Source organism: Varroa destructor, unplaced genomic scaffold, assembly GCF_002443255.2.
Source record: "Varroa destructor unplaced genomic scaffold, Vdes_3.0 BEIS01000001.1, whole genome shotgun sequence".
NCBI classification, from domain to species: domain Eukaryota; kingdom Metazoa; phylum Arthropoda; class Arachnida; order Mesostigmata; family Varroidae; genus Varroa; species Varroa destructor.
The window spans coordinates 9,705,104-9,728,112 of NW_019211454.1; the positions used below are offsets into that span (position 1 = coordinate 9,705,104).

Genomic DNA, 23,009 nt, shown 5'->3' on the forward strand with positions numbered 1-23,009 from the left:
AACGGTTATTGTTGATGCCATTGCTGCTGCTGCTGTCGTCAGTAATGGTTTCATTTTCATAACACAAAAATTCCCATCTAGCAGCCAATGAATAGGACCAGCGAGAATACTTTTGCTTCCTACATATGTTTGCACCGTCATTGACTCCTCCACCCCATTACCACGACGAGAGCCTGCAAAACAGTGCCGCAATTTCGACTCATCTCTAGCCGCTGTTACAAGAACAATGTGCGTGCCGGGTTGGGAGCTAGGGCTGTCCCTGTTGTTGCTCTTGTTGTCGTCGTCGTGGTCCTGGTCGTCGTCGTCGCTGTTATCGTTTGCATTGACGCGCGTCGACTTGGCCCTTTGTCGCGCGCATTTCAAATCGTATTTGTTTGTTGTTTCATGCGACGCCAGCATGCTCACTCTTCGCACTTTTCATAATTTATCCAATTTATGAACGCTGCGGACGTAACAACGCACATTGTAATAAGAATAATGAGACAAAAAATCATAGTTCTAACAATTCCTATAATAGATATCTGTGTGAATAAACAAAGTTATTATAATAGATGTCGCTGATTATGCCAATGCTGATGGTAATAATGATTGTGATGGTCATGACCATAATAGATGTCGGTTAGTTTGCTCTCTACCTCTCGAAACCCTCTCGGGATAACTGTTAACCGCTGAAAGCAATAGTGAAAGTTTAACCAGAGTTGTAGAGCCGTTCACCTTCGCCTGCAACGATATCATTTTAAATAAAGTCGTTTGCTGTGGCTGCTGTTGTCAACGGCTCGGACGAGCTGCCTTGTCTGTGTGCCTGCGTTAGGGCACTTGAACCGTTACCGCCAGTGCAGTCGGCCTATAGATGGTAGCTAGTGGCGTCAGACGCAACAGGTCACATTGGAACAATTGAAAGTGTACGAAAAGCTAGGTAAATATAAAATATACAAACGAAAAATACGAAATCGACAGGCTTGAATAAGAATAGCGACATGGGGTAAAAGTTAGTGTTCACTAGTGGCCGCGACACCGGGTGTCGAACAAAGACGTCCGACTGCCGAATAATAATTCTTCTGCGAGAGATGAAAAAGACCCGAGATAATGATTTTTTACTGAATGACGATGAGTCTCTTGTAAACAGTCGGCTTTACGAAGTTAGCTAGTCAACATCGGCAGTGAATCTAGATCAGATGTTTGATGCTAAGCGCCTACCAGACATGAATAGCTGGATTAACGAGGGTAATCGACCACTTTATTTATATTGACGTGTGTATAGTTATATTTTTTTTAACTGAGCAGTTTTGCTATTGATCTAAGAGCAAATATCTACTATTGTAGTCCGTTGTCGAATATAAAACGACATGGTCAGCTACGATTAGGACAGGGTGCTTAAAACAGAAAAGATGTTTTTTTCTCTTATTCTAGCTGGTCTCTCGGAAGATTCAGCAGGGTTCTCAATAGAGTGCATTAACAGACTTATGACAGTTAAACACTGCATCAGAATTGCATAAAAATTGACGCCTGTATGCACAATATGTATCTGCCTTCAGGAAGTCACTATCCTCCTCGAAATCAGCTGACGCAAGGCGTCGTGAGGAATATCATAATACCTGGAGATTTCCTTCTAAAAATCAGATCAGTAACTGGAATCGAGACACTCACTCTCGTCTACAAACAGCGCAGAGGTACAACAGCAAATAATTGTTGGGCCATTTATAATCGTATACGCCTCTGCATTCTATTGATCAGCTCTAATCAGCTTTGATATATACGTATTGAAGTAGAAAAAATAGATTAAATTTTTTTACCCCGGTTGAAAATCCGCTAGCAGCTGCTACGAATGACGCAAAGCAAAAGACATAAGCAAACGAACTTTATCAGACGGTCGATTCGGGTGATCAAGCACTACTCCCCTACCATTCAATGAATCTACTGCAAACAGCATCACAAAGTGCCACTGTCCCCAACTTCTGAAGACATTTCTTCGAAGCATATCAAAACGAAAAGCTATTAAAAACCATAATATGGCTGACAATGCAACGTAAAGTACGCGGAAATAGCATTGTATTCTATTTTAGATTAAGCAAATTAATCTATAAAGAACAACAAGCATGGGTTTGGGGTACGATATGACATCATCTAAAACATTTTCGCAAAACAAGTTCATAGGCTGAGTTTACGAATTGAACGAAGCGCTAGTGGGTGGTAAATTTCCAGAAAAACGACACAAACTATACGGAATGCTGTTTTTATGGAAACGTGTATTTTGAAAGTTAATGCAATTGGCTTACGTGCTATGTCACACAATTTTAAGTAGTTTGTGTTCACCATCCTGCCTTGGGATGCTCCCTTAATATAATCATTGTGAGAAATGACAAACTCTCGTACGTAAGTGTGCGGACATTAATCAATTTAACCCACTTCGCCGGAGAGGCATTATTCGAAACTCTGAGAAATTAAGATGGGTTTTACCCGCAATCAGTACCGCCAGCTAGCAGCCAGAAGGTCGACAGATGGATAAAAATGCAAATATCGTTTGCACCAAAGATGCAGACGATATTTGCGTCGAAGAACTGCGAAACATCTCTCTGCCCTACTGTGTCTTACCAGCTCAAGAACTATGGAACTCTACTTGAGTTGATGGTTGACATAGCTATGAATACGGTTTGACCTTATACGAGTGACGAAGGATGGTCCTGTACATGTATATAATACACAGTTTTCATACATGTTACGTATTCAAATAGACAGATACGGAAAAAAATCTCCTCACAATCATTGTCTAGCTTCAACTATGTGTCGTTATTATCCGCGCCATTGTATTGCAGCATCATAGTCCGACTATTCGGGTGGATTTCTACTGGCCAGTCATGCTTCGGTCTTCAAAAAAGCAGTAACGACAGCAGTTGCAGTGACTCTAGCAGCAATAAACATCAACAGCCAACAATAACAAGTGGCGAAACAAATTATCTTAATAATGAATTATATACTCGTCTCGCGAAGAACTATCTAAATAACAACCATTTGTCTTCACTACTGATACAGATACATCGCGATACGGTAATATACTACAATGCAAAACCAAGCATCCCAGTCATCAGCTATGACGACAATTATTGACCGGCCAAACATTCTGTTTTCTACCCTCTTTTCATTATATATATATATATATAGCATACTTTTGGTGCGAAACGCGTATACTATGTAACCGCACACTCCAGCGTCCACCTTTCTGATGCTGACAGTTGCTATCTATGATAGTCTTTTCTTTCCCGTTGCATATCTTTTGTCCTTCTTCAGTCTTTAGAGTTATCATCATCGTCTTCGCCATTGTCGACGTTAGAACTTTTAATTGAATCAAGCTCGCTCACTCGCCAGCATCGCTCGACCATGCAGCCGCGCGCTCATCGCTCCATAAGGCGGTTTGGCGTCTGACACTGCATAAATTTATGCGTATGCCAATCTATCTGTACAGCAGCGGCAGTTCCGTCTAATCTAACGGAGCCCTGTCGTTACTGAAAAAGCCATACTAGCGATGAGCCCGCTACTTCACCGTTTCACCGCTTTGTCAACAGCGACCTGTCTGTCTGTGTGAGCGTTAGGGGCGTCTGACTGCGCTGCCATCTTTGCGGCAAGCTTCATCTATCCCTGTGATGTCTTCTTCTTTTTCGTCGTCTGCACAATTACCGTTAGCGTCATCATCAGCATCATCATCGCCATCACCATTACTATAGATATCATCAGCAACAGCATCTGTTCTTGCCGTTGTCGTCGTCGTCGTCGTTTGCGTTTTCTCTTTTTCTGTATCGGTATCGACATCTTGGGTTATTGCTGCGTTCATTGTTATTGTTGTCTTAGTTTTGTTGTTGTTGTTGTTGTGGACTGGTCGGTGAAACTGGTAAGGCTAGTTGGTATGGTTTGGCATTGTGGAAGACGAGGACACAGATGCGTACGCAGTGTATTATGTGCACCATTATGAGTATCTGTGCGAAGATACATGTTTAGTCTCTCTGTTTGTCCAAGTGGCAGGCAATCAGTAAATGATGACCATTGTACAAATGTCTGCTGGGTTGCTGACAGTGGCGCGTATGAAGCACATCGTTAAAAAGTAGTATTGTCCAACTCGTTCAACGAACAGGTCTGTCTGTTTATCTGTTTGGCGCAGTCTTGGTCACCTGGTATTTGGCGCTGATCGTACCTGCCTTCGATGAGATCGTCAATCGCATAGCCTGACTGACTTTATGCTGACATCCGGCAGCAGAAACAACAACAACAACAACAAAGACATCACCATCATCATCATCATCATCGACGATACTACCACCACCAACAACAACAATAATAATAGCGACATCGCAGAAGCATCAGAGGGCAACGATATCGACACGAAGATGATAACAGACTGCTGCTTGCTATACATGTGGTCTTGTAGATAGGGACCTTCAGTCAGTTGCCCTTGCAATGTTGAGCAGACAACAACATCTGATTCGGTCCGTCGTGGCTTGCAGGTACTCATTTTCAATTGATAGTTGTCACGTATATATATAGGGCGATTGTTTGATTCAAGGTACCAGCAATTCTTTCTGCAGCGTCTGTATAATTCGTTGAATGTGAGCTCAAATAATGGCCATGTGAACTAAACTGACTGTACTTCAGGCTTAGATCAGGCTCACAGTGTAGATACAGTTAGGACGTATAACAGGACCTATTTATTATATATATGTGTATGGAGTTTTTTCGCGATCTATTTCCGGGGTCGCGAGCTCCGTCGTAGAGCGTTTTTGTTGTAATATGTCCTGCCGTTTCAGATCATTTTCAGACCAATCCTCTTTCAGTAAATACAGCAAAACTCATAGAACGGACAGCTTCAGCTGGCAAATGCAGGAAGCACATTCCTAATGAAACAAAACATCATTTGAATATGTACAACATGTAGACACGAACAAGCAAGCATAATAACAGCGCTATGAGCGATGCATCCGCTAGCACTCAAGTCCGCCATAATAACGCCGTAGAGTAGCAGCCACTGTATAAATAACATCCAGAGTAATAATAACACGAATACTGATAATAGTAACGAACGTGTGTAACAAATAAGCTGTTCTAAACATGTGTCGCGCAGGTCGCGAAGTGCAGGACTATGGTCATGCAGGAAAGCTGAGAGATCCGCGATTACCGCCGAGGCCACCCATTAGAAAAGTCTCCAAGCACAAACCTTTTTCCTCTTTAACGCTGACATCCCGTCTCCCATTGTGATTATTATTATTCCCTTATCGAGCCATCCATTTGATACGTTTGCAGATACTGTCCTATTATCATCGTCACTTTGATAACCCCCCAAGGGTATCAACGTTGTTTATTCTGTGTCTTCTCTAAAGTACTAATATTGGTAATATCTCAGTTGTTACTGTGGTGATTGTTTGTATGCTATGGCATGTTGTTCCGCGATGCGATGCCGTTCAATGCGGATCGTTTTTAGCTATCAGTCGAGTGGGAGTGGCCTTTAAAGACCCCACAAACCCGTTTTGCTTTAGCCCCTCTGGTGACCGTTAGTGAATCCGCCCTCACCAGCACAAACGTAGACTGAAATCTTCCTTTCTTATATATATATGTATATCATAATAAATACGACTAATATCTGTACGCATATATATACTTGCATGACAAATGAAATATCGGCACGCATATGGGTGGTCTGGGCGACATAACAAGGCACGTTGAACGATATTCTAACAAGCGCAGCCCGTTCGTGCTGTTCATGCTCATTTATTGCTGGAAACATTATTGTCGCATATTAATGCTGTTGTCCTGAGAGTAAATGCGTCGGTCGCAATTATCGTCGCAGTAGTTCCTGCACTTACGTGCACTGTGCAATACGATTAAGTACGTCTAACGCCATTGGTAACGGCCCTATGAGGCAACGAGCGAGGCGTAATCTCTACCGGTTACAGATGCCTGGTCATATACTTATTCCTCCCATATCCAAGTAGTGTCGCTGTTTCAAAATTAATGCAAATTACAACATTAATAGTAATACTACTATTACACGCCGATACCAATATTTCGGAATTGTTTGGTCTCGGATTCGTACAATGGGTAAGTAAATGGTCGTTAATGTTAATTGCACTGAAACACCTTGTGGAGATACTTATTGGCCGCGCGTGGACGGACACAGCCAAAAGAAGGTACTTAGCTGCCTATTTTAGTATCGAGTCGGGAGGTTTGTTTTATGCTTTTATCATTGCATTGCATGCTAAAATCTGCCCATTAATCTGCATCTTCTGTGGCTGTTGGACTAACTTTGGATCCATGAGATCCAAACTCATTGATGATCTTTGACGTGCAACGCACACTGGGGAAGACCTCCTGGAGTTGGAAAACGCGTTCGATAATGCTTAGCGAGGTCATTAAAAAGAAAAGCGAAAATACAATACAGGTACCCAGAAATCATTTCGTTTTCATCTTTAAATTTGTATCTTCTGTTATAAAAATATATTATTCGCAAATTGCAAAACGAAAATCATTATTAACTCACTAAAAAACAGTAACTAAGTAAAAACGTTGACAAACAGGGTCCTTTCATTAAACTTACTCTACATAGGTATGATCTGGCCGCCGCACGTGGCTTGCTAACGGTATCTATTAATTTAACAGGGATCCCATTTCGATTTAGATGCGTCTGCTATCTTCGCCTACGTGCGTTTGTCAGAAACCAGCCCGATCCACTCGGATTATGACCCTGGGGCGTAATTCAGTCGGACTTTACAGCGTTCGTCAAAGAAACAAACCCATTAAATAATTCCATGGGCCAACTCAGGAGCAGACGAAAAGTTCCGTCTGCTCATGGCTCGCACCGCAGCTGTGACACCTCCCCTTCTATTCATATAGCGGACTCGTTATCATTTACTTTGTCATAGAAATATAATGAGGTGTCGTATAACTTCTAAGTAAAATTCATGCAACGATATTATCATACGCGGCGTTTGCCTGTCATTGTTGCATTTCTATCTAACAGGTAACCCAATAATACGCCTATTACGGATCACTTGCTTCTTCTTATACATACATATATCGAATGTAAAGAATACACTATGCACAACTAAATAATAAAGGCAGTGGCCAATAGAGGCCTTGTTTGTACAGATATGAAAAGCGGTAAATGAAAAGTCGTCTGGGAAACTGTTATAAGCCGTATGACAGGACACGATCGTCTTTGACCATGCGACTGCTTACCCGTTCGATTTTAAACAGGAACAATCACAATGATAAATGTATTTCCGAAAGAAAAAATAAAAAAAATCCGCATTATCACCACGAAGCAACAACATGTGGGAGTTTTTAGTCCGCTGATTCCGTTCGCGTCCTGTACGCTCGTCGTTGAAGATCGCTGATGACTGGATATCTGTGAAAGGACACGTTTATCTATGTTGCGTGTTCAGATGCTTCCAGGGTATGCGTTAAAATAAGTGGAAGTGAATGAATACATCTCTAACGACTCAACGCAAAGGCCTTAGTTACCCAGTTACAGATCTCGTCCTGGCCCTGGCTTCACAGATCCATCCAAAACAATTCGAATTTTACACCTTCGATTCAAAAAATATTCGTACACAAATAGTGTACAGTATTTTTCAGAACTGATTGATAAGTTGGTTTTTGCCTTTAGTTCGGCACCACAAGCGTCACTTACGCATCGACTAGGCGCTGATGGCCCAGATGGCAGCAGTAGCTCAAGCACTTACAGACAAAGCCCACGAAAAACTATGTTAAACATTTATGAAGCCTCGACTATGCAAATCCCGCTGTCGAAGCCTCAGTTATGCTTTAGGGTAAAAGCATCAAATAAATAAAAGTTGTTATCATCTAAATTTCACCAGGCAAAAGATGTAGTTAGTATTTTACATCATTCGCGCATCTTTGGAAACAAAAAAATTCCCTTGACATATAACGGACACGTACAAACATTATTATTATTATATTTGTGGATTAGTAAGTGGAAACACACAGTTAGTTCCTTGAGAAGTGCCTGTTGTGTAGTCAGAAAAACGACGATACTAAGTTCTTAGATATGGTTCGCTGCTGGTACCTCCGTTGCGTTTTTGCTACCCTTTTTTTTAAGAGGCAACTGCTCATCTTGAGCCTCTCCCAAAACACCATTGTCCTGTCTAGCATCTGTAAAGGAGGAAGCCGCAGTTATATTGGATGAATAATACAACATACATGCACACAATATGTGTGTTCCACAGGGTTAACCGTTACGTCGCCAAAGCAAACGCCAAACAAAATTTAAAAAGATAAAGACATTGAGGACAAATGCTGTAAGCGACATTTTTTTTGACGACCGATGAAAAACTTTCTTCGGATCTCAGTACCTTTAATCGAGCCTTTACGCTGGAAAGCGTTGCCCTTTCGACACATTTTCGGAGTAAACCACCTTACTATCTAATTATAGCTATATGTCTTTGAATCGTAGACGTAAAAAGTACGTATCTTCAAGTTCCACCACTCAAACCTACTATAGATGACTAATTAGACTGTATTAATCGTCTCTTTGCCTGACCACACCTGTCGTGTAACACATGTCAGGCTCAAACCATCCAATTAAGCATTATTATTAGCCCCGTTACAAGGACCCTAGGGCATAATCGCGTTTGACTTTGGTGGGAGAACATCACTAGTTGCGAATCGTCAGAAGATACGTAGAAATCGGCCATGTACTAATTGTTCTGCGGCAGCGCTGACACGCGTTCCAACAAAGAACTCACAAATGTTGCTTTTATTAGTAGTTGAGCGATGTCATCGAAGTTCCAAATTTTATTATTGGCCATTGTTCAAACGATTGTGAAAGTGAAATTAGCTGGCCACTAGTAACATATACGTGAAATGGTTAGGTACACAAATTTTCAATAAACAAATTAAGCCCAGACAATATGGCTAACCTAAAACGAGTTGCTTATAACCCAGGCAGGAACGAGATGAGTCAAAATCAGCTTCAATGATTCTGACAGATGTCTTCCTCTAATAGGATTAACTGCGTATGTTAAAGAACAGTCATTGAATTGAAGAAATTGGATTGAACTTCTGAAGATATGAAGGAGAATTAACGTAAACACAGCAGACCATTCATTATGGTTGCACACAGCAGCAGAACACAATTAGCACCGACGTCCCGAGCCGACTATACGAAGCTATTTAATAATGTTCAATTCAACGCTCTCTTATGGAGTTTGCCATCGAGATTTCTTAGAAACAGCGTCTCGTTTAACGACTGCGTCACCTCCATGCGATAATTTTTTTCCAACAAAAAAATCACCACTTGCTCTCTCTGTGCTAGAGGATTTATCATTAGCGTTAGTTTACGTCTCCCATTACCCTGCTCGATCGAGATGCTCGAGTTGGCCGGGTTGACTACTTTAGCAGAACAGAAGTTAGCAAGCTTAGTAAACAAGCCAAGTGGCGATTCCAACGGCAGTTGCGTGCAATGTGCTTTAGTCCATACAAGCTCAACGACGAATCAACACCCCTTTGCTATGGACCTCTCCTGTTCACCCCCCAGCGAAGATTTCGAGACACGTTCCAGACGTTCAAATTGTACGGCGGAGTAGTTTATGAGTGCAAAGCTAATGAACATCGAGAAAGGTAACTCTGCCAGGATTATGCCAGGCGATTCAACGGGTGTAACGGACATCTCCTGATGACTTACTTAATATACCTCACTATTATACTATATTACATATGCTTTATAGACGATGCTAATGTCTATAAAATGTTTTAACTTCACCATCACCACCGTTCTTACTACTACTACTACTTCAGCACTCCGCCAGTGTTAGCCTGCATGTTTTCGCACAAGCCTGTGCTTTGTTATTGCTAGTGTCTTGTAGCTACCATTTTTAACGTTACAGTTTCTGCTGTAACACAGATTCTACTGCCCTGCTAAACCTCTTGTAGGTGTTCCTGATGTCGTTTTTAACGCTCGCTGAATTTTGTCCGTTCGTTTTCTTTAGTTAGCCATTATTGGTTGGTGCCACAGTCGAATCACAGGTACCCTTTTAGTCGTCATTTTTTGTCGGGGTTGCTCAGCTCCTTCTTTTTGGATACGGAGCGTCGCTGGAGCGCGAAAATCCCGCGTGGCGCTAAGGGTCGTTGCGCGAAACATGTAGCAGTACATGCGCGCGCGCGCAAAAATCAAACAGTCGAAAGCAATAACAAGCACAGCAAGGTGGCGAAACGATTAGCAAGCGAAAATTTCATTAATTTGTTTAACTGAACGTGATCTGATGTTGTGATGCTTACTAAGGCAGTAAAAGGTAGATAGTGAAAGTTAGATAGATAGCACTTGGGCATCAGCATACGAAAAAATTGAGAAGGCAATTAATAAACAGAAATTTCTACTATTTATGCATCAACTCAACAATTCGGTGCAAAATCTAAGCGTGACTTTCTAAAAACAAGAACGCACCACAGACATATACGAATTAAAAGCAACGAATTATAGACGTTATCCATTCGGAACAATTTCATTTATAGTATCTGAGCCAGCCAAAAGTTGAACTTAGACTTTACGTAGCTACTTGAATTTTGCAGAAGATTCCACTCATTCGTCGATAATCGGTGCTTATTTGGTTTGTATCATTAAAGCAAGTATTTAATGGTCTTAAGTTTTTTTTTTCTTCTTTTTTTTTTGCAATATACATTGTGCTTCGGGTGAAAATGCTTACAGGCTAACTAATAACTAGTAAAGCAATTACTCGTTTTCGATACCTGCAGAAATGTATTCACTTTATTTATTGAACACAAATCGAGTTAGTGTCAGTTTCCCACGTTAAATTTCCCAGACACGTTTGGTCCTGGGCATGCTAAACGCAACACAGTCATTTTTATCATAGTGATGCGATCTCGAAGGATATTGTACGCATCCTATAATAATGAACGAAAAGATTGTTTCGTATTACTTAATAGAGAAAATCACTCGTCATTTATCGACTGCATGATTGTGTTACTCAGAGCCAAAACTGGTTTCCGGCCGTCGCTTTTTTACGAAACAGCTTTGTTCTACTTTATGAGATATTGCCATTTCAAGATCGCCCAAGTCGATCAGATTCTTGCGTAGACGGTAAGATAAGCGTGTTAGTGTTAGCCTTTGCACGTCATAGTCATTACACTTGGACAGGTGTGTTCATACTTTTTTCGAATATTTTTCTTAAGAACGTTATCCGAAGACCGAGCGGGTGATCGGCGCAGATTGGAAACTTTTACATCAACAAAAAACACTACTGCGTTTTCGTGTTGAGACACATTTACGTGAATTTGTTCGGTCCTCACTAATCAATAATTTGAGTTTTATCGATCGGGCGCTAACGAACAGACAGAGTTATCAGGTCTGGTATTTAATGCGAACACTTTTATGGGTAGGCAATTGAAAGTAACTGAAACTTCTCAGCGTTGTAAGTGAAGGTTTGTAGTGAGTGAATGCCGCCATTTGCGGTCTTTTTCGTTGTAAAAACCTCCATGGAAACGTTTGTTGCTCGCATAATGTTCCAATTTAAGTTCTTTTTAACGGTCATATGTACAATCAATTATAGCCATAATTATTGTAGCGCAGACCAGTCATCTCTATAAACTATTCTATTTGCATTAAAACTACTGCCTCGATGTTCAAATGTCAGAAAATACAATTGTATTCTAACAGATAGAAAAGGCCATCTCGTATTTTGGTCTTGCGGAAACCATTGGAGACATTTGATATTATCTGTCTCGCTGCGTATGTCGTCAAAAAATATCGAAATAAACTTTTTCCTTTAGAAGTCTATACTTGATATAAACGCTAGCACACTGACAGACTTCAATACAGTAGCAAGCTCAAATCGCTAATTAGAAAATTCAGCTATTTATTTATGAAGTTATTAAACAAAGGATAATTTCTACTTATCAATTCTGAAACTTGCCGCCGAATAATTTTACCAAGAGTAATACTAGTGAAGCCTTGTTTTCGATTTAGTTCATAATAAGCCACCGCTGAGCAACACAACAAAAAATAGCTAATTTATACCTATCTTTTCAGTATATCCATGACGTGAATCTGTAGACTAAAACTCATTTAATCATCTATAATATAATGAGTCAACAGCTTCTAACGGCACTGCTCAATAATGCGATCGCCTTACTCCCGCTCAAATCGCTCAGATCTATTCTTCGAGCTTCTATTAATTTTTCTTATTCTTTTATATGCTGTATTTGACCAAAGTGTCCCAAAAACACGACATGACCAGGCACGTATCAATCGAAAGCCTTACACATGCCTTTAAATTGTGCTGCTCGTGAATCCGATTAACTTTCCTCCACACCCCGAGGATCCGGAACTGCTTTCCATTACAGTCGACACCGCCGAAAAAAGACCTACGCAGGCCCCCCACACTTATATACTGACACAAACACGGACATACATGCGCATATCATCGCCGAAAACAAGGAGCTGCCGAAGCAGCTGAACGCAAAGAGATGTCCTGGGATTTTTATGAACAACAGTTACAACAAGGGCTTCAATTGCAACAGCAATGCCAGTAATCAATGGCTAGGTCGAAATTTCGAGCAGCGACAATGGATGGCAAAGCGGCGACGCATTAGCGTAAGGGACCAACGTCTAATGCCGCTGCCGTCAGGACGAGGGTCATGGGGATACGGAGCCCTTCCGACACCACCATCACACATTAGAGTCACACGGGCGTCACACGAATGCCAGATCGACACATCGTCGTAGCCAGCGACTAACGGGACCGCGGTTATTGCGATTAGGGTTGCAAAGTGCCACTGATCTTCTTCATCGCATTCATCCGCGTCCGCGACCGGGAGACCCAAGCGCTCGCGCTGCGGCTGTTGTCGATACCGTGAAAGTTTGATGGCTTAGATTTGAGACCAAACTGTGATTCAATGGGGCCGCCGCGGCCAGTTGCTAGCGACTGGGTTTTAGCCTCACTTTAATCAAGAGATTAATAAAAACGGTCGAATCGAGACGTAAGCGACGAATTGCAGCAGGTATTATGGCAGCGGACGGTGATAACTACCGATAAAGGGAAAAAACAAGAAAAACTACTGCGGTCACGACGACTACAACAATGACGATAACAACGACGTAGATGAAGGTATATACGATCCCAATGGAAGCTACGCAGACAGCCATGGATGGTTCAAAAGGAAAATCAAAGATCAATAAACGACGGCTCTAAATCTACGACGACAGCAGCATCATCATCCGCAACAGCGGCCTCAAGCGGCCTGACTGGCCCGTTTGCTGGCAGACAAGCTAAAGAAAGCAATGGCAACATCTGCAGCGTGAACTAAAGCAACAAAACGACATATAAATGTCCCAGAGCTATGATTCGAACGCTGCTATTCGATGTCGAGCATTCAGCTCCACTATGGCAACGGGGACAGATCGACTTGCTCAATGTCGCAGAGAGTCACGTTGTTGCTTGTGCTTCAATAACAACTGTGGAGGTAGAAGTTGCCGTGCGGCAGCAGTCGATGTGTATGCCAACGAAACAGGAGTAAGATACAAAGATTGCGATGTCCCTTTTCGGGGGTCTATTATAGGGCACCCGGTGGCCTTACGCTCTACTGGAAAGGCTAGCAGAAAAACATACGGCTTGTTGTTATAGTAGTTCTTGTTGGGGATGTTGTCGTCTGTGCTGACTCGACAGTCAGCGACGGGTAGTTTTTATTAGATTACGTGCACCATGTGGGTTCTAGACTTCCGTCCCATATAGGCTTATTCTTAGTTGAGCATTACATATTCAGCTAAATCAAGTGCTGTCCATAACGGAGAGATAGGTTCAGGCAGAGAGTGAGCAATATGACAAATAAAAGGTATTCGATATGATCATGTTTAGGCCTCACGTTTTAAGGTGCTGGTCAGATCGATACGTTTTATATCAATTACTAAAGTTGTTACACATTTTTTCAGAAGGCTGGCCTCCAGCACAGAATGAAATCTGTCTACGTTTCTTTGCGCGCGTATCCGAACCTAGGCCTCCAAATCTTCCTTGGTTTAGCACGCGGCAAACACGTTACTCACCGCGCTGTCATGGAAAAAGTTTAAATGAACAGGGACGAGCACCTAGCCTACCGCTGGGGATAGAGTATATATATGTATGTTCGTACCGAGGGCGGAATCCAAAAGAAGAGCGACGGTTGACAATGACAAGCAGTAAAAGTGAACTTTCTTGTCTGCGATAACCTTCAGGCAATAATAGTTTACACTGCTGACTTTTTGCCCCTGATCATAGATTTTATGTTTGAGTTCGTCATTTTTGGAACATGCATATGCTAGCGCGAACGCTCTCAGCTTTTTAGTCAGACCGTGTGAGTAGGCTTATTTTTGGAAAAAATATGACATCTAGACTGATCTTTTCATCATTAAATTATCAATAAGTCAAAAAGTCAAATATTGTGTCACGACACTACCAAGTTCTTCCCAAGCGTTTTCGAAAAGCGTAATCTTAGATTCTCGTTATGGTTCACAAGCTATCGTTGTGGCTATAACAGAGCGTCAATGATATGCACAAATGGAATCACAGTATTTATTTGCCGCGAAGACTTCGAGTGTTTGGCATGCTCCACTTATGAACTGATCCTTGAAAATGTGCCCCTTCTACTAGAAAAATTACTACGTTGGTTTTTGTTACGCGGGGTATCTGTTAATCTGTTTACAATGGACACGCGTTTGTTCTGTGTTTTTTTTTTTGTTTCGTTGATCCGGGCTAAGTACCTTGAACTTGCAACATCAGGCGGGGCAGGCAAATACACGCAACACTCACCTGTAATAAGATCGTATACACAACTGTTAGCACTAAACGTGACCATTACTTTCGGGCTGAAGATGACTCTGTCTAGATTCGATCACCTCTTATACGATTACGCGATAAGCTACTCTTACAACTGGTCTAATATATGGATAATCTTATCCGGAAGTTTCCAAAAAAGTGTGTACACAGTGAATTAAACGATTGTAACATCAGTTTTCATTGATATAAGTTAACATTCGAATCCGAAAAGAAAAATCTATGAAAAATGCACAACTTCTCCTCCTATCGCTCCAGACGATAAAAATCAATACGCTGCTGATAGCGCCAGCCTACTAATTGACAAACCTTAACAAATATTTCCCTTGGTGTTGTGGTGCACCTTTGCTTAATGGTGGCTTCTAAATTGTCTAGTGTCGATGGCTTTCTGACATAGATTATTGTTAAAATATCTATAAAATAATAATAAGCCTATTAACGTCAAACGAGCAGGATGTTTTACGGGACCTCTTCATCCAAACATCTGTTTGAAAAATTCTCATCAAGATATACTTTCACATAACATGCAAATACTACCATCTAGTTAATAATAGGATCTCTCACCCTTATCGAAATTCTCTCCAATATATAATAGGACAGATTTTTGCATTCAATTCAACTTATTGGCTTTAGTCAAAAAATAACGATCCATACTTAAAATCTTGCTCCACTTCACAGTGACCACAAGTTTACACAATATTCCTGCGTAGCAGATGAACTTATAGTTGCCCAGTAAGTTCAATCATGCTGATTAATTGTGACATTGAATTTTGAATATGTCTCTATCATTTCAAACAATTTTTCCTGAAAACTGGATTTTTCACAAAATAGTTCTCTTCAATCCGGATTACCTTCATTTATGTTATGTGGCATTGTCGAAGTGAAACTGTTTCGTTTCTAATATATGAACATGCGATCAACATTTGATTTATTGTTGCCAAACTCACAACTGTCCTTCAGATCCTTGAGATACTTCGTGTCCAGTGTTTTTCTGGAAGAAAGTCGTTGATGTTTTTTACCTTACGAAACGTTGTCCGTAAACATCCTAAATAATTCCACCCATTTATTTTGTATCCGATTAGTTGTAGATCGCGCAGGTTGATCTAGTTCCAATGGCATTTTAAGATACATTTTCTTTATTTGAATGTCAATTTCTTAATTAATTACATTCTAAAAAGAACGAACGATCACAGCCGTGTATTTATATAATAAAGGTTAAGCAGAATCTAACTATATATAATATAGATATAACTAATCCAATATGTATAGTCTAAATCGAACGCAGTCTCCAAGATCGAGCTAGAGATCACGATAGTCTCATATAACATTTGATAAAACAGAAATGCAGCCTCAAGCCCTTGCTCTATCGTTCGCTCATTTACGCGTGTTTCGCCGAAATGACATGATCTGTCCTGGATGTTCCTGATTCGAAGTCGTTTTTTTTTTGTTGAAGATACTTGACGCGCATGCACGGACACGTACACACACCCGCACATGTTGTACAAGTAAATCGGCTGCATCTTATATACCCAGCAAAAGCTTACTTTTAACGTTCCACTTATCGAATTGATTACAAAGATCGATTTGCACCCCCCAGGGGCTGTTGCTGAAGCATAATGCTAAGGATCGTCTGGAAAGCCGACGTCGCCGCTCACAATTGAAGATCGTCCGTTCTACATCTCCATATATATTACTGCCATTAAGCTGTGCTTCAGAACTTCTACACGTATAACTGTAAGAAAACATCAGTGTTCGAGCGCGCGCGCATTCACATAACTTGGAACTTTATAAGTTCTGCTTGCTGCTACCACTACCGCATCTGCTGTTGTCATTGCTAGAGCGATTAGGGATTCTAGAGATGTCAAATCAAAAAGTACTAATACATAGAATATGTGCAAGGCGTCATATGGCCAAACGAATAGAAGACTTGCTGGACGCCCATAGTTACTGCTGTTACCGTTATTGCTAGCCTGGACCTGAAGGCGGCAGAGTTTAGGATACGGCTGGATAACCCGGATGAGCAGAGGGGAGAACTGGCGGATTCTCCACTGCTTTTTTTTTCTTCTTCTTCTTCTTCTTCGTTTAAATCGTGTAGTTTTTCACCCATGGCTGCTCAAAGACCCATCGTTGGCCGCACGCTGCTTGCAGTCTTGTTGCCTCGATGGCCAACTGAGAATCATCAACGTATTACGTGCGTTTTTAACTTATCTATGCCTCCATGAGCTCTCATTGCTTTGCCAGGAATGATTTTGCTGTTGTAACAAACGTTGATGCTGCTGGGTAAATAGCAGAGCTATCGACAGCTGGTGAGACTCTCTAAGCGAAAATGTTACGTTTAGCGCGCATAGAAGCACTCGATCGGCGGTAGGCATCCAGCCCTTTTCGCCAATGGAGTCGTTGCTGTTTGCTAATAAGTCTTTGACGTCTACTTGTAAAGGTCTTGCCTACTTCGCAAGCCATTCGTGCCACCAACTTTGGCCGTTCAGCTGAACAATCTACCCAACAGTAGTTGAAGCAGCGCAAGCAAACGTCAGAAGCCGGTCCTCTATGTCTAGCCAGCGATGGCGCGGCTATGGCCGGCGAGTCCGACTACTGCACGAACTGCCCTGCCATTGCCACTGTTCTCGTGACGATTCAACCGTCGCTTAAATAAACGCGCTAAGACCGATAAACGGTTCCACCGTAGGCAGACCGAATCGACTGGCGACTAACGGCTGCATGCTGCCACGCGCGCCAATCGTGCCACACTGCAAAGAAGCTTCGCCTTCATCGCTGAATGCGGTAAAAATTGCGCGCGCATATCTCAAACAATCCGCAATAGCGTCTATCATTAGAAAAGATTCCAAAGTTACTAAGGCTTTTCGTAGATACGCAAACGATCTTTTTGCGCGTCTCCCACACTTTCCACAACAACAACAACAACAACAAATAACGTAGCGTAATAATCCTATGGTAGATGCATCGATGGCTACTTTGCCACCCTTGTGGCAACGGTTGCTGCCGCTGCCACTGCCGCAGAAGCAGTCGAACTGTTTATAATCCTTACATATGGACTGATATTTCAGGAGATAAAGACGATATGAGTATGCGAAGGATAGTCGCACGTTTAGGTTTTGCTGGAATGCTTTAGAAATGCAAACAACAAGAGCACAGGTCGTTGAAAATGAGGTTTGTTTATAGGGTCTATAAAAAGCGAAGAACAAATACTCAAATAGAAAAATGTAATGAAAAAAAAAAAATAGCAGTAGCAAACATTGTCCGACCTTCGACGCGAGTTAGCTTTGGCTGATACGAAAGTCCGGTAACGCTCTTGCAATCCGCGAAGTGATCGGTAAAGGTCAGCGATCGAGCAGAGATCGCTAGTAGAAACGTAGTGGTGCTTTGGGGGCACTTGGGCAAGTGGGGCTTTTACCCTGACCAAATATTAGCTGCTTAATTACTGTACAAGAGCAGTGTTTCGATCTGAGGTAGAATGGCATCTTTTGTTATCTATGTGTGTGATATATCTAAGGTAGCGTCCAACAACTCCTACGATATGATTCAACAGAATCTTTCGAATAGACAAAATAGTTATTCTCTTCTGTTAATCTATTGAAATCACACGCTCTCGCTTCAGTACCGATCATTCAAATGAGTTTACAATAGATCATCAAAAGGCTTTTGCGCCTGCAATCGAAGGCCTGTTCCTATTGGCATTCAGCGCGAAAGTGACAATAGTCATAGCACGAGAGGAAGGTTCGTATTCATTTTTATAATATTTCACAGGACACGTCCTATGGGAGTTTATGATCTAATCGTTCTTATATGTTCTTATATATATATAAACAATATATAGATACAATATGCCGGACACATGATTCACTCACCACTTAGTAATGGAGATGTATTAAACGAAAAATCTAAAACAGAAGAAATTGTAGCAGAAGTATTTGCCAGTTATCATTGCAGTGGGGGGTGTGGAGAAAAAACGACAGGTTTTCGTAACCGATGTTACAATCAGGACAAACGAAAATGTGGAAAACATTTTATAAACATATTCATTCATCAGTGAGCCGTCTATATTTGACTGAGATACCTAAATAACACCACAGTGTAATACCAACAATAACAATATAAAATGTAATCTAACAGATAAGTGACGACGTTAGATTGCCGGGCGGCAGTTATGTTTCACGTAATCGGTAACGAGAAGGTTCTTTCCACACAACAACGTTTCCGCACTATCTGATTTGTAAGATTTTTTCGATCCCATGCCTGTGAACAGTCGAAGAGTGATAAGTTTCAGATATCAGAAGGAAGAATATATTTTGTAGCATGAAAAGTATAAGAATTAAAGTACCCTAGAATGTGCCCGACGACTCAAGTGACAAACGAAGGTGTACGCCTGAAGCTAACTAACATCATAAAAACCATTGTAAAATTGTATTTTTCATTAAATGTTATTTCTATTATGACAGAGTTAGCTTTCGTATGTACAATGTTCACACGGTGGCTTTGAACGAATGAGTTTTGGATCAGCAGCAGCGTGCAGGGGTCGTTACTTGAAATACTTAAAGCGATACACAAAGTTATTTTATATGATGTTCTGACATATGTTTGTAAAGAAAAGGATTTAGCACAGATGCACTGACTAAAGGTCTTTTATTCGAAGGTCGACGATAGGTCCACTCCGAATATCTTAAGAGTAGAAATCATATTCACGCTACTTAAAGTCACTGTGTTGTAAACTAAGTAAATGCCTGGAATTTTACTTCTGGTTTTGCTGCTGTCAGGCATCGCGTCAGACCACCGGCCGCTCCCTCCAGCGCGGAACTGAACGTGTTTGCAACCAGTTTCGAGTCTAAGCAATCCTATAACGCGGTCCTAAATGTAGAGGGCAAACAGCTCGTAACTGTCTTATCACAAGGACTAACTGACAAGATCTGATAGTCACGATAACCTGTTTTTTAAAAACTCTAGTAGTTTCAAAAGATTACAAAGTTCCAGACGGGGATCGAACCCGGAACTTCATCATAGCTAGTCAACAAATACCCGCTTCGCCACTTTAAACGTTCTGTAAGATAAGCACCCTTAAACAAGTGAAATTTCAGCTTCGATAACAAACAGGCCTTAATGTATTTCTGTCATCTTCGTTGCATGTAATCCACTTTGTTAGTCTTTTCCAACGGGACCGGTTCTGCTTTCTCGTCCTGCCATCAATTTCTTATTACCCTGATTGACAATCCCGGATGAAAAATGTCTCTCCATGATAATCACGTGTCCAAGCTTACTTTTACGATACCTATTTAGTTCATGTGAGTTTCCCTACGTTCCAATTAAACACACACACGCACACATCCGCGCACGAGAGTCCTCATGCAAGGCCTGTGCAGGGCATAGCCCTCATTCGTTCTCACTTGGAACCATGTTCGTCTCCTGCTCTCTTACCGGTAGCCTCCTGTTTTTCCATGTGGCGCACTTCGCCGGTCCCCTTCATCCCATAGCCCTCAGCATTTAGCTGTCTTCCCTCCTGCGTAAAACATTAACAGGCAGCAATTAAATGGAAACCGCTTTTTTTTTCGCCTGAATAGGCCAACAGCAACAGCTCAACATCCGATAGCGTTTTTACATAATAGAAATCATCACCACCATAGCCAGCATGATCATAGTTCTCACCGTACAATCACTTTTAGCAAACAAGTATCACATTGTTTTGTTACGAACGCACCCCAACAGAAGCGGCCCGAACGGCGGCAGCACCGCTAGCTATTCGGATATATTTGTTATTTACTTTCTCCAGTGAGAACACGACCGCAAACCACGTATGAATGCAGAACCTGACAACAACAGCAGTAGTAATCCGCCGCTAACTTTTCCGTTCATTATAGTACACATACGTCTGGCCGTAAGTCCGTGCTCATATATGGATCTGCTCCGATTTGTTTGTCGGATGTTTGCATTACTCCTCATTCATCCCCTGGGAGAATATTCGGTGGTTCTAGGGTGGCGGCAGTTTCTTCATGCTCTTCAGCGGGGGACCCGTTGTTCTCTGTCGCAGTTAAGGCGTCAACCAACAAGCGTTGGTTGTAACTCGAAATCGCTAGTATTTCCTGAAAAGGGGCGGGCGACACGGGAAGCAGACAAGACGAAGCACGGCATTGTCCAGAGACGCGTCCTAATACTATAACAATTGCACCCTAAATCGCCTAATAGAGACAATCTATCTATGAGGAATTAACACGCTATTGTCTTTTTGTCACCGCAGCCGTTGAATTTCGTATAAAAATAATGTTTACACGTTAGATGGGCAGTTCGCTTGTTCCATAGCCTACACGCAAAAACTGCGCATACTTCCCCAGAAACGACGTAATGTAGTGTCATAAGTCGCTATGTACGTATAACGCTTACTTCCGTTAATTCTAGAAGGGAAAAGTGCTCGAAAATAGAGTGAATATATTATTAAAACAAAAATTATACCATTATACAAGACACTGTACTTACCGTCACCATTGCTGGCGCTGTTATTCTGCTTGCTCGCCTGCTTACTTGTTAACGGCCCGTTTTGATCGCGCGCAACCTAAATTGTAACTGTGCTACATAGGCTGCTTTACAGGTTACTGCGACAGGGCGACGGATACCTGTCGAGTAAGCTCGTCACTAATCCAGGACACAAGCAAGACGATGGAACTCGTTTCGTTATTGTTCCTGTTTCAGCCCTGCTAGTCATTTTATTTCAATATGATACGATACAGGTGGGCCGACGATCCGTTGAATGTGTCGAGCAAAGACAAGCCAGATCAGGTCGCAGCCTTACGACAACCTCAACGCCTCTGTACGAGCGTAGTCCTAAATGTTTATGGGGGAAGCAGTGCTGAAGCCGGTAGGGTCTGGTAGTGTCAACTAGCAATCGCAAAGACCCTAAAAATCAGCGGCATTATTAATAGCCTTCATCTCAGTAATAACAACAACAGCAGCTAAGCGTACGCCACTACTAGCAAAAGTCGACTCCTTTATATCTGCGTAAGAGCTAAGAGAAGTAGAAAAACGGCCTACGATTAGCGCCCTTGTTTTTCAAAGGCGTGCTCAAATCACCTCTCAGCGTCTTGGTACCGTAACAATCGCTGACAAAAGAACGACAGCAGTGCCACAAGCGGCTATCGCATCATCCGAGATGAAGTAGAAGAGCCTCTAGCGGTAGTTTGGCTTGCCTAGTTTGCTGCTGTCATCATTCTTCAGAGTTTGCCCGCTAATCTGGCTAATAGTGACCAGCAGATTTGTACTTGCATACCCGCTGCTTGTACGCAATTGTTCACTAAAGGGCACTTTATGCTCTTACCCCCAAAAAATCTGCAAAGCTGTAGATGCCGCCCGAAAAACATGGATATGTTCTACGCTGTCGGCGCAATTGTTGTGTCTGTGCACACGTTATGTTAGCTATAACCATCTCAATACTATAGCAGGCACTCTCCATACTGCCGCATGGCTACATAATCACCAATCAGCCGTTCGCTGTGTTATTTGCCGCTGCCAGCACCGATTTGCGCGTTCCTAGCGGACGTGCTTCTGCGTTTATTTAACAAGTTCGCAGCGTTGTCTTGCGCTGAAGGGGACGCATACGCTGCCCGACCACTGAAGATCAGCGTGACTGTAGAAGGAAAACTGAGGTGAGTTAGGAAAAAAGCAATTTCGCTTTTAACGGTTTTGTTGATCGCTTTGTACAGCGGCGGCAGCCGCAAACAGCAGAAGACATCGTCATCAGGATAAAGCCGTATGTTGAATATGGGCGCCGACTGGGACCACCGTTGCCACCATCGCGATAAATACCACGACGCTATCATTAGCTACGAACAGCTGCGAGCGCCTTTCTATAGGCGTCGTTGTTAAAAACAACAAACGCAATGCCAAACGGCAGCGCGAAGGAGAACCACTCGAACGAAGACGATAACAACAACAAATTCCAATTTAGCATACGCGAGCGATATAAGAGCTCAAGATCATAATCTCGGTCATCATTGTCGGCAGTGTTGCCGCCAGTGCGGTGACAGTTTGAATGTCAGTGTGGACTGTGACGAGCTAGCCAGACGACAGTCTGGCTAGCTCGTCACAGTCCACACTCTGATAAATGCTATACGTCTCTCTGTGCCGGCTGCCATTGCTGCTGCGGGAGGACGCAAACTGTCCAAACGAGTCCCTGACGAGGTGTTTCCT

The 23,009-nt window shown here is 42.1% G+C and overlaps 1 protein-coding gene across 3 annotated transcripts in view; it reads right to left on the reverse strand.

Moving 5' to 3' along the window:
• LOC111250889 (uncharacterized) overlaps positions 1–23,009 on the reverse strand; it is a 123,788-nt gene that overhangs the window by 55,094 nt on the left and 45,685 nt on the right. Inside the window, exon 2 of one of the 3 annotated variants that reach the window (XM_022806832.2) lies at positions 14,750–14,798. The exons of the other annotated variants lie outside the window; for them this stretch is intronic. The gene's annotated coding sequence lies outside the window, so the exon portion shown is untranslated. The remainder of the gene's footprint in view (positions 1–14,749; positions 14,799–23,009) is intronic. 3 annotated transcript variants of the gene reach the window in all.